This window comes from Lampetra planeri, chromosome 3 (genome assembly GCF_965212315.1).
Source record: "Lampetra planeri chromosome 3, kcLamPlan1.2.h2, whole genome shotgun sequence".
Lineage (NCBI taxonomy): Eukaryota > Metazoa > Chordata > Hyperoartia > Petromyzontiformes > Petromyzontidae > Lampetra > Lampetra planeri.
In genome coordinates, this window is record NC_136109.1 from 27,503,808 (window position 1) to 27,514,713 (window position 10,906).

A 10,906-nucleotide genomic window follows, 5' to 3' on the forward strand; every position below is an offset into this window, starting at 1 on the left:
TTAAGAAGGTTTTTCATTTTTGCAAAAACTTAAATTGGATCCACGAACGTCTTACTATTATACTCTTAGGTTTTTTTCGGTAAAGTCACGTAGGTAAAAAATTAAATAAAAATTACTCAAAGTAATAATATTAATAAAATAAAATAAGAAATTTCTATTATTAGTTTTAGTACTTTTTAATTATATTTTTTACCTACGTGACTTTACCGAAAAACCCAAAGAGTATGAATCCTTGCAGTCACGAAAGCTTCAAATCTAGAATCGTCTTACTATTCTCGGTGCACGAGGCAAAAGGTGCACAAGCAACCATCGACATGGATTCTAGATTTGAAGCTTTCGTGACTGCAAGGATTCATACTCTTAGGTTTTTTCGGTAAAGTCACGAAGGTAAAAAATAAAATTAAAAGTTCATTAAAGTAATAATGGAAATAAAATAAAATGATAAATCACATTATTACTTTTATTAACTTTTAATTTTATTTTTTACCTACATCGACATGGAAACATTGTCCAAAAGGGCTTCGCGAATGACAGGGACCGTGGGAGGATGCGAACGTCCTCCCCCGGACCCCACGCACTCGGGAGCGTGCCGGGTGCTCCTGTACGGCTCACACTCCCGCTCGATGGTGACCCCGAGCACTGTAAAATAACAAGGCTCGGCCACGTGGTCACCGACGCGGCTGCTATCTGATCGCGGTCGCCAGGTGGTCCACCGGAGTGGCGTGCGTTTGCCGGGCGAGCGCGCAAGGCCGCTCTGATAAGCCTTTTGTCAGCGCTGCGCTACGTGGGGCGACACCTTCCGCCGTGGCACACTCTGCCTGCCGTGCCACACACCCCACGGTGCCACGAGGTGTCCACGGTGCCACACTCCGTGGTGCCACAGATCCGTAATGCCACACCAGATGGTGCCACACTTCGCCGTGTCACATACTCCGTGGTGCCACAGATCCGTAGTGCCACACCAGATGGTGCCACACTTCGCCGTGCCACACTTTCCGTGGTGCCACAGATCCGTAATGCCACACCCCACGGTGCCACATTACACCGTGCCACCCTCCGTGGTGCCACAGATCCGTAATGCCACACCAGATGGTGCCACACTTCGCCGTGCCACGCTTTCCGTGGTGCCACTAACCAGTGGTGCTCCACTAGACGGGGCCACATTCTGCGGTGTCACACGCACCGTGGTGGCAAACACCACGTGTCACGCATTGCGTGATGCCCACAGCACTCGCCCCATGGGCCAACTCCCTGAGGACGATGGGTGTAGCAGCACCGACGTCACAGACGAACACTGAGAGGACGCAAAACGAAAACTGCGGCGTGTGATGCACCGCACTGCGCAGCACCCGTTCCACTTACAGAGGTCTCCGACACGCTCTTGTTTAAGAGAATGGGGAAAACAAAAGAAGGTCCACTTGGGGAGCTCAGCGTAACCTTTGGAGAATGTGTTTGTGTTTTTAGGCCGCGAAAGTGAACCTAAGTTTTTGCCGGAAAAAAAACCACGGACTGCGTTTTAAAATAGCGCCTGTGGCCAGCACCATCGTTATCGCCTAATAATATGAAGAAAAAATAATAACAATGTCCTTTGTTCCCATTAGAGGTTGGAATGAGTGTCACAGAATATGTCAGCTTCTAATGGGTTCATCGTGCTTTCTAAGCGCTTGCCAAATACCGTCCCTTATTGTGCAGGCGAGGAGACAAAGCCCACACTTTTAAGTGAATTAGGGTTGATGCATCACCGCGTCAAAGTTGTTACCCTTGTTGCGGGTGAGTTATTGAGGAATAACCCTGTTATCCTTTTGCAATACGATTCTCCAAACTTTTTTTTATTAACATCGCTCGAGTTAACGTATTTTTTGTTTTTTTTACATACAGTTGAACTATTAGTATGCTTTTATATCCCACTAAAACTTTTTTTTAGGCACTTCATAACTTTCCACTTGCCTGCTTTTTCACTCACATTTGTCTCGCATCAGCAGTAACGCTTTTTCTTTCCGCGCACAAAAAGTTGGCTTCGAAATTCATACAAAATTTACGAGTGGGCAAATCGTGACCGTGTCTCGAGGAGGTGGAAATTTATCAGATAAAAGTCGTTTTTTTTGGTTGTTGCAAAAATGTCTGTCTAGTGCCGACAGGCTTGAATATTGGGTTTGACAGAAGCCACGTGACATTTATCACGGGGGAATACTTTCCTACAATTATCTCTTTTGCTTCCCAGTAATTATGATTTTATCTCTCTATAATGACACGTAAGTGCAATTTGACATTAGGAGCCAACAGTGTCAATGCCAGGAAATATAGCTATTTCTATCACATCTACCGTGCAGACAATGCAGCTTAACATATCTCGCTGACAAGTTAATTCTCACCAAAATTATAGGATTACAGCATTCTTGGATTTAAAACATTTGATCTCCTCCCTCTTCCTGCTTTGTTGCTTTTTTAGACAATTTAATTCACATAGAAATGTTGGAAATCAGTACGCAGACACGGACGTATGTTGAACTTCTTATGCACCGTACGTAGCCACCCATGCTTATCGGAGGTTGACATTCTGCAGTAATAAAATTAATAATAATGATAACACGACCGGTGCACTGCTGGGAATGGTGCAAAAACGATCGAATTAAGGAAGCGTCGTATATCACACGTTGATGTATCGATTCGCGGTGGGCAGTTTCCTGGCAGAGAGCTAACAGCCTGTGATGCAGCCCAGGCTCGCGGTTAATTGCGACCGTTTCGGGCGCCGCGATTCGTCTGGGTTAACTTTAGATCAGCCTCGCGATCGACAAAAGTGGCACGCGTATTAGCGGCCAGGAGGACGCAAATGCGCAGCCCTGCAATTTCTTGCTCACGCCACCGCTAGCTACAAAGAGCCCCCCCGTCCCCGTCCCAGAATGTATTTTGGCCTACGCTTCTACGCTGGCGACACGTCTTGTAAGAGGGGAGAGTACTCACATTGTATCCCAACCCCGTGCGACCTACATGTGCAGTTATCCATTCATTGGGCTAAGGTGGAGGGATTTTCGTGGTGGGGGAGGCGAGGGAGGGGTGGATTTAAAGAAACTTGCCTCACATCCCTTCCCAGTATCATCAATCTGTGCAGACATGCCGACAGCGTGTGTATTATTTACATAGACAGAATTTGAAGCCATTATTTAGGAAAGAAGGGGAGTGGTGGTGCAGTGGTTGCAGAACTGCAATCTTGACCCCTGCGGCCTGAGGGTGATACTCGTGTCATGAGCGACTTCCACGACACGTCGTGTAACGGGTACTCTTCCTTATTCCACATACAGGCACAGCACAGGCCAACGTTATCGGCTTCCTCTCCAAGTACACACTTAGATATTCCGTTCTACAGACTGCACACACGGTTGATCACACGGCGGGTTCCGCCCGTCCGCTCCCGGTCTCGCCGCTGGCTGACGGCGTGCCGGGGAGGGCGGTGGAACTCCGCAGGAGATCCGCCACGTGGCCGAACGAAGGCGAGAGATGACGGCGAGCAGCGACGCAGTCCGGACCCAAGACTCCACGCACCGACACCGAGTCCGAGTCCTCCTCCGCTTATATAGCCGCGGGCGTGCCCAGGCTCCGCCTCCGGCCACGCCCTCTCGTGGAACTTTCCAGCCGGTTCTCCGAGTTTCTCGTCCGGCCCCGCCCTTCACCTTTGGCCCAGATACCTCTCCCTTTGGAGATTGGATGATGTTTATAGTGGAGCCTGTACCCGTGCTTCCCATTTCCAACCAGTAGATGTCACTATCTCATTACACTCGTATATGGCTCGTAATCAGCGGTGAGTAAGATCTGAGCCAGTCTATGCCTCCGTTCCTCAACCCTGCACCAGCCCGTACTGATCAGGGTCGTGAAGTATGGTTAAAAGACCACCGCTGCCAACACGGTGTGGAGAGAAGCCTTCATTAATCACTGCATCGACAAAGCGCTGAAAATGTATCACCTCGGAGAGGCTCGTCAAGTCTTACATAGTAGGCATCCACGTGAATTCCGCTTTCTTGGACCAATTCCTATTATGAACATCTTTGTACGTGGAGCACTTGGAATAATCCAAATCCACACAAGTGGAGAATACTTAGATGACGCATGGACAGGCTTTCTGAACGCTACTTCTATCCAGAAACAAACACTTGTTCAGCTGCACATCATAACACTTATCCCTACAAGATTCGTCAGCCCAACCTCCCAAGCATTGCAAAAATGTACACACTTTGAAACTCTACTACAAAGTTAAACTTATATAGTTTGCGATGCTTAATGACTCTCAGACCTACACGGAGGAAAAGAAGATAACCAACAAAAACATCTGAATTGCAGCAATAAGACTGCCTTAAAAACAAAAGGTTACGGGCAATGGACCTTTTTCACATCGCGCACACAGAGGTAGAGGCCAGAGAGGTAGCGTCTAGAGATTGTCGAGGGCTGCCTTTTATTATCTGTGCTGCTGCACCACTGCCGACGGAGGGAAAAGGAGTGTTTGCAATTCAATTTGTGACATCGGTTATAATAAGTCGTTCAACAAAAAAAAAGACCATCTTCAGGTGAGAGAGGGAGAGAGAGTGCTAAATTACAGTTTTGCAGTGTGACCCAATTACAGGAATCGCTTGTCAGATGCTCACTGTGCAGAATTTTGGAGCGCGGAATCCCATAAGAGGCGCCTCACACTGCTACTATGAGCAATTGCTACGAATATGGGCAATTTCACAAAGGTCACTCTGAATTCAAAGATACTTATTTGTAAGCGTAGCACGTCACACAACAAACTCAAGAACAAGTGCACATTAATAAAAAAAAAAATAGTACTAAAATATATATGTGTGTGCATGGGCCTGGTATAATATGAGTTTGTTGAGCCTGAAATGCTACTTTAATTACTTGAACATAAATTCCAGCAAAAAATCACGTTCGTCAATAACGCCGCGCTACAAACTACGCATATGTCTAAAAGAGGCGATGTCTTTGGACAATGGCCCTCCTTCTTAAACTCTGAGCTCGAAACGTCACCAATTATTTATTTTGTATCATTTTAGACCAAAGTGGTATTGATGATTGTGTTTTTAAATCCTTTATATTAAGTTCGCTTGCTTGCTTAGGACCGTGCAAATCTTTCGGTCGTTTTTTAACCCACTTCCCGTGATCCAATCGAGCTGACATTTTCCACACAGACTCGTTGTGTGTGACAATTAATGTTCGTGAAAATTTGTTTCCAAAATGTTACACTTTTTAGGACAAAAATATTATATTTAATTACCAATTTCTTAATGGTGCAATGCAATCATCTGACCCATAGGCGGCAGCCATCTCAAGCCAGAGGACGAGAGGACTCTAGCCGCCACGCATATAAAGGATTTATAGTGAAAAACTTTATTTTTACGGGTTATACTTATTTGTTATAATGTGTGCTTTGTGCATCACTGGCAATGCAGGGTCACAATAGCGTTGATTCTGTTCATCAGTGTGCATTGCTAGTTAGTGTGTGTGTGTGATATTTGGCACAGTAGGGGGTACAGCTGGTGCATCTACCAGTCTTCTCAGTCAGCCAGCCCATAGCACCTGGGTCTGTCCCGTCACCTCCTGTCAGCTAGCCTTTGACACTTAACGTCATAGCCTCAAAGTGCACCTGGCCTGGCACAGGCGCTGTGGTGACGTCACTGTCACTTCGTGGCGAATGGCCGGGGTATTGGTATTGGTGCGTGATATTTACTGCTTGAAATTCTAGGGTCTAATCTGCGTCTCAGCTGCATGTGATTAAACTGGGTTCTCAGGTGTAGCGAGTTGATAATAACAATAATGCATTAGTCACCAATGACTGCACAAACAACATCCATCTCATTAAAATTTTCTTTGATTTAATTTTGCTAATTTCCAGCTGTGATAATAATTTATTTTAAATGGCTTTGACTATCATGCGACAAACATATCCTTGGATTGATGCACTGTTCTAAGAGAGTTTAGAATACATATTTTGTCTCATCACAAAATTCCGACAGGGCACTTGGAATACAAAGTGGGAAAAAGACAAAAAAAAACAGACATGACCATCTACTAAGAATGTATACAAAGATCTGTGTTGCACTTTGGTATTCAAGAAAAAAATGCATCCATGCAAGAATTGCGTTTCAAACCGAACCGGAATTAAAATGTGTTATTTTAAATCCTGCCATTTGACATTGCAAAACTGGTGTTCGATGACAAGGGCACATGGGAAGGAAGCCCTGGGAAACCTTGAGATAGTGCCGCATGAAGTTGATGTATTGCGTATATTGCTAATGAATGAAAAATATATCTTAATCAAGGGATCCAGTCAATTATGCTTGTCAATTCGGTGTTGAAGCCGGTCTAATTAAATGGTCCTCGTGTGCATGCCGACCAAATACAAATGCACAAAAAATGAGAGCGTTGGCGAAACTCACTTTCAGTAATTCACGGCCTACAACTATTCAGATTGACTTAATAGATATTTAACTACGCAAGCTCTTAACGATGCCTCCTCTCCAATTCGTCGTGCAAAATACTCATCACGCACTGATCTATTTTTTGGCAGTCCGCTCCTTGATGAGGTCCTCCCAATGCGGCGTAGGTTGTTGGGATCATTTGACCACACAGCTAGCTGAGCGTGGGTTTGTGAAGGTGGTGAGCATAGGTGAACAATACTGCAACGGGGTTTGCTGTCAGGCCACCCACTGCCCCACCCCCCCTCTCCACGTAGCGTCGCTCAGCAGCCGCCTCTGACAATTTGTGCTACGCCCATCCAAGCACAATGCAGGCACATACCTGCTTAACGTCTGAGGAATCTGACAAGATCGGTGCAATAAAAAAAAACATCATTAACCGATGCCTTACAGCGAGCAGCGAGCAATCACAAGGTTGCGAGGTCACATCCTGTATGAGCGTTGACTCAGCCCATCATCCGTATGGGGGTCGATAAAATTAGTACAACTTTGTCGGGGAGTCAACAGTGGTTTTCCAATCGACTCTCTCCCACCATAGGAATCAGACATTTTCAACACAGACACAGAGCTGTAGCAGCACCCCCAGTGCTCATTCGAGCAGGAAATCGCTTTGACTTCTGGTAATGTACAAAGAAGTAAAATATTTATTCTTGTCGCGTGTGCTTTAAAAATAAAACACATTACCAAGCACCTTGTGTTATATATTTTATTAAGTGCTTGAAAAGACTTCATAAATACAGAATATCCAGCCCTTTTAAAAAGGCATCTATATACATTATTACCGACTAACTTTTCCTACCTCCGCCACTGAATAGCAATCTAGATTTGAAGTTTTCGTGACTGCAGGGATCCATACTCTTTGGTTCTTTTGGTAAAGTCACGTGGGTATAAAAATAAAAATATAAATAAATGAAATCACGACGTTTCGATCGCAACACAAGCAATCGTCATCAGGTGGGAAAACCTCTCCCCCCTCTCTTACTTATACTGTATAACCTCTTGCCACAGTATCTCTCCCAAACTCTTTGGTGCTTTCGGTAAAGTCACGTAGGTATAAACTAAAATAAATCACGACGTTTCTCTCCCGCTTGAGCAAAAAAAATTCTCGCTGTGGTTTTCCCAACCCGATGATGATTTGCTTGTGTTGCGATCGAAACGTCGTGATTTAATTTGTTTTATTTCATACCTACGTGACTTTACCGAAAGAACCACAAAGAGTATGAATACCGATCCGTCCCTGAAGCAGCCCGCGACGCGTGCACGCCCTGAACGCCGTCGGGAAGAGAACGGCCGCACTGAGCGACGCTTCTTCCGTACGGCGGGTGCATGGAGGCGGATACACTCGGAGTCGTCGCACGCCTGAGTGGGGATGGTAAACACGTCCAATGAGGGAGAGGGGTGATTGTATCGACGGGCACAGGGGCCTGAGGTCCCCGTTTAGCCTCTCAGGAAAGCGGCATTGCGCTGGGAACTATGTTTCTTCCGCAATGACAACGTGGGCGCCCTCCGCTCAATTTCTTCGGCTGGCTGACCGCCGCGGTGACCCCCTCACCCACCCCTTGATTGATGTCACACTTTGCCAACGTTAACCCCCCACTAGCCCGGCCCTTATGGGTCATTAGACAACAGCTGAAATGCCTGACAGTTCACGTCTTTTGCGATGCAAAGCCGGAATCGGCAAGAGCTTGCGCGGGGTGGGGTGGGGGTTATTGTGTCGACAATTAATTGTTGTAAATTAATAAATAAATCTATACAAGTGAGAACATTCTCTATAAAATCAACATTATCGCAGTAATTAACCGTTGTTTCTACGCGCCGTCATTAACGCGAGTTAACCATTCCAGCATTGCGAGATGCGCGCTTGGAATTGCGTTGAGCAGCGCATAGAGGAGCGCATGGATCTTATTTCATCTTATTTCATTTTACAGAAATTTACACAGCGCCTGGTTTTCCTCCCAAGGCGCTCCATAGCGATTATAAAATTGTACGTAAGATGATCGTGTGGTTTCAGATGAAGATTGGGGTTATTATTAAAAGTGGTGGTCTAATTTTAAGCGACGACTCTAACGGGCGCGTGTGTTTAAGGAGGGGTTGTGGCCAGGCCTGATCGTAGCTGAACAGTATTGAGGCATCGCATCGGGAAGACAAAGGGGGTCAGCCGAGGGGGAGGGGTGGGGGGGAGCCGGGCGGAGGGAAGGGGGGCCTCCGAGAAATTATTCAAACTTTCATGAAAAGTAAGTGGGGCTTGGGCAAGACATGTCGTCAGCAGGGTCGACGGGTCAAGAATGGTAATGGAGTGACAGCCAAGGATGGAGCGTGTCTGAAAGGTTATCCACCGAGGATATGGGGAAAAATAAATTAATTCTCGCGCAGGGGCTGGGAGAATGATTTCATCATGGGAGATGTCAGTGGATTGGAGGGATTTTCACCCACCAGTGGATTGATATTAACCCCTTCCGTGCCTTCCTTGCGAGCCGTAGCACTGGGTGAGCGGCCAGTACTCACTGCACTCGGATCTGCAGGGGCGGTGCGTACCGCCGACAATTGTCCCGAGCTCAGCAACAACAACAACAACAACAAAAACAACAATAACAACAACAACAACAACAAAGACACAACCAAGACACTGCGGACGTTCTGTCGCGTCAAACCTGAACCGCACGCAGAACGGAATGCGTTCGCCCAATTAGACTCCCACGACGGACGGATCAAAGGCGTGGGACATTGGCAAAGGGGAATGGAGCCAACGCTGAAGAGGGTTGCGAAGAAGCACGTGGAGGCGCATTCTTGGAATTACACTGGGACGGGAAAGGAACGCGTGTATTCGACAGCGTACGCCGACAATTAACAGACGTCGTATTGACTCCATAATCAAGGTGGTTTGGGTTCGATCGCGTAAATATAAATGTGCCGTTAAACTCGCCACCGCCCGACGCAAGTCATAATTGGCAAGGTTTTTTCACGTAAACAAAACATGCCCGCTCGTTACTAGTTCAGCACCACCGGTGTGTTGGAGAGTAAAACTCACAACATTTACAATTGCTAATATTGGTCGCGAAAGCCGACGTGTATTTGGCTGTTAAGAAAGTGGGCTTGGGCCAGGACACGTCGCTTCAAGGCACGACGGCTGGTTGTCAAGACGAAGGACAGGGGTTGAGGTTGAGGCCAACGGAGGGAACATGCCCACGGGGACATTCTAAACGGAGACAGAGCAACGAACTCAGCTTCTTGTGCAGGCGCTAAATGGCTGGCTACATCACGCGAGATATGGCACCATGAGATGTGCATTTGGATCAAAGCTGCTGCTGCTGCTGATTATGATGATGAAAATATAAATTGTGGATCAGGTTTCACGTAAAAAAATAATCAAAGTAACCCCAAGGATTGATGTGTTGTTTTTTTATATAACCAAAAACAAAAACGAAATGCAAAGGGCGATGCCATCCATTTAGCCTTGAGTTGCTGGGCAACGCGCGCTCTGTGGTACAAACGGGCACACCCTGCACCTCACCCTGATAATGGAGTCTCTTTTGCACTCCCGTGATCGCTTCCGTGACATTATTCTATCGGATGCTCTGACGAAACTGCCTTTAATTATTTTAACAGGCGGCCCGCTGCCACACGTGTATGTAAGAGCGGCCGAGTGGACGAGAATATTAATCGCGCAACTCGCGGTGAATTCCCTCGGGCACTGCCCCGCGCGACCCCACGCGAGCGAGTCGCCACGGCCGATGTTCAAAAATCTAACGATCACAAAAATAAGACAAAGACCCCTTACCACCCCGTATAGCCTTAACAGACTGTTGGGGCAAGTGCTGTTAGCGAGCAGCACCTATGAAAGCCGGGACGTTACACAAGAGGGTGGTTGGCCAGCACCATCCCCGGCCGCCTTTGTCTCCCGAGTGGCGATGTTTACACACCGCACCAGGTACTCCTCTGAGGCGGAGTCGACCTAGGGGAGGCACAGGACCGGTTTAGATAATAATCGCCGCTGGTGCCGGCCGTGAGCGGGAATCGAACTCGACTCGCCGGGGTTCGTAGCGCAGCGCAGCGCTAACCGCTACACCACCGCTCCCCACGCACGCACGCGCGCGCGCGTGAGCGAGCGAGCGAGCGAGTCAACATCACTCTCCTCCCACCCTCCCTCGCCTCGAGGCACCGCGGTTGACTTCAGGTGACGTTAACCTGCTACAACGGAGGCCGCAGACACCATGCGCATGTTAACGCAAATGTCGCGCGGCATCCGAGGCTATTTTTTTTTCCTCCACGTGCTGGCGAAACATTATCGTGTGCTGTCACCGGTCGGCGGTGGAACACAATCCATCATTATCGCTGCGAATGCCCCCCCCCTGCCATATTAAGACAATAATAGTTTCAATCGACCTTTTTTATATATACACAACGAAACAATATGCAGATCCTTTGCTCAATTACCCTGC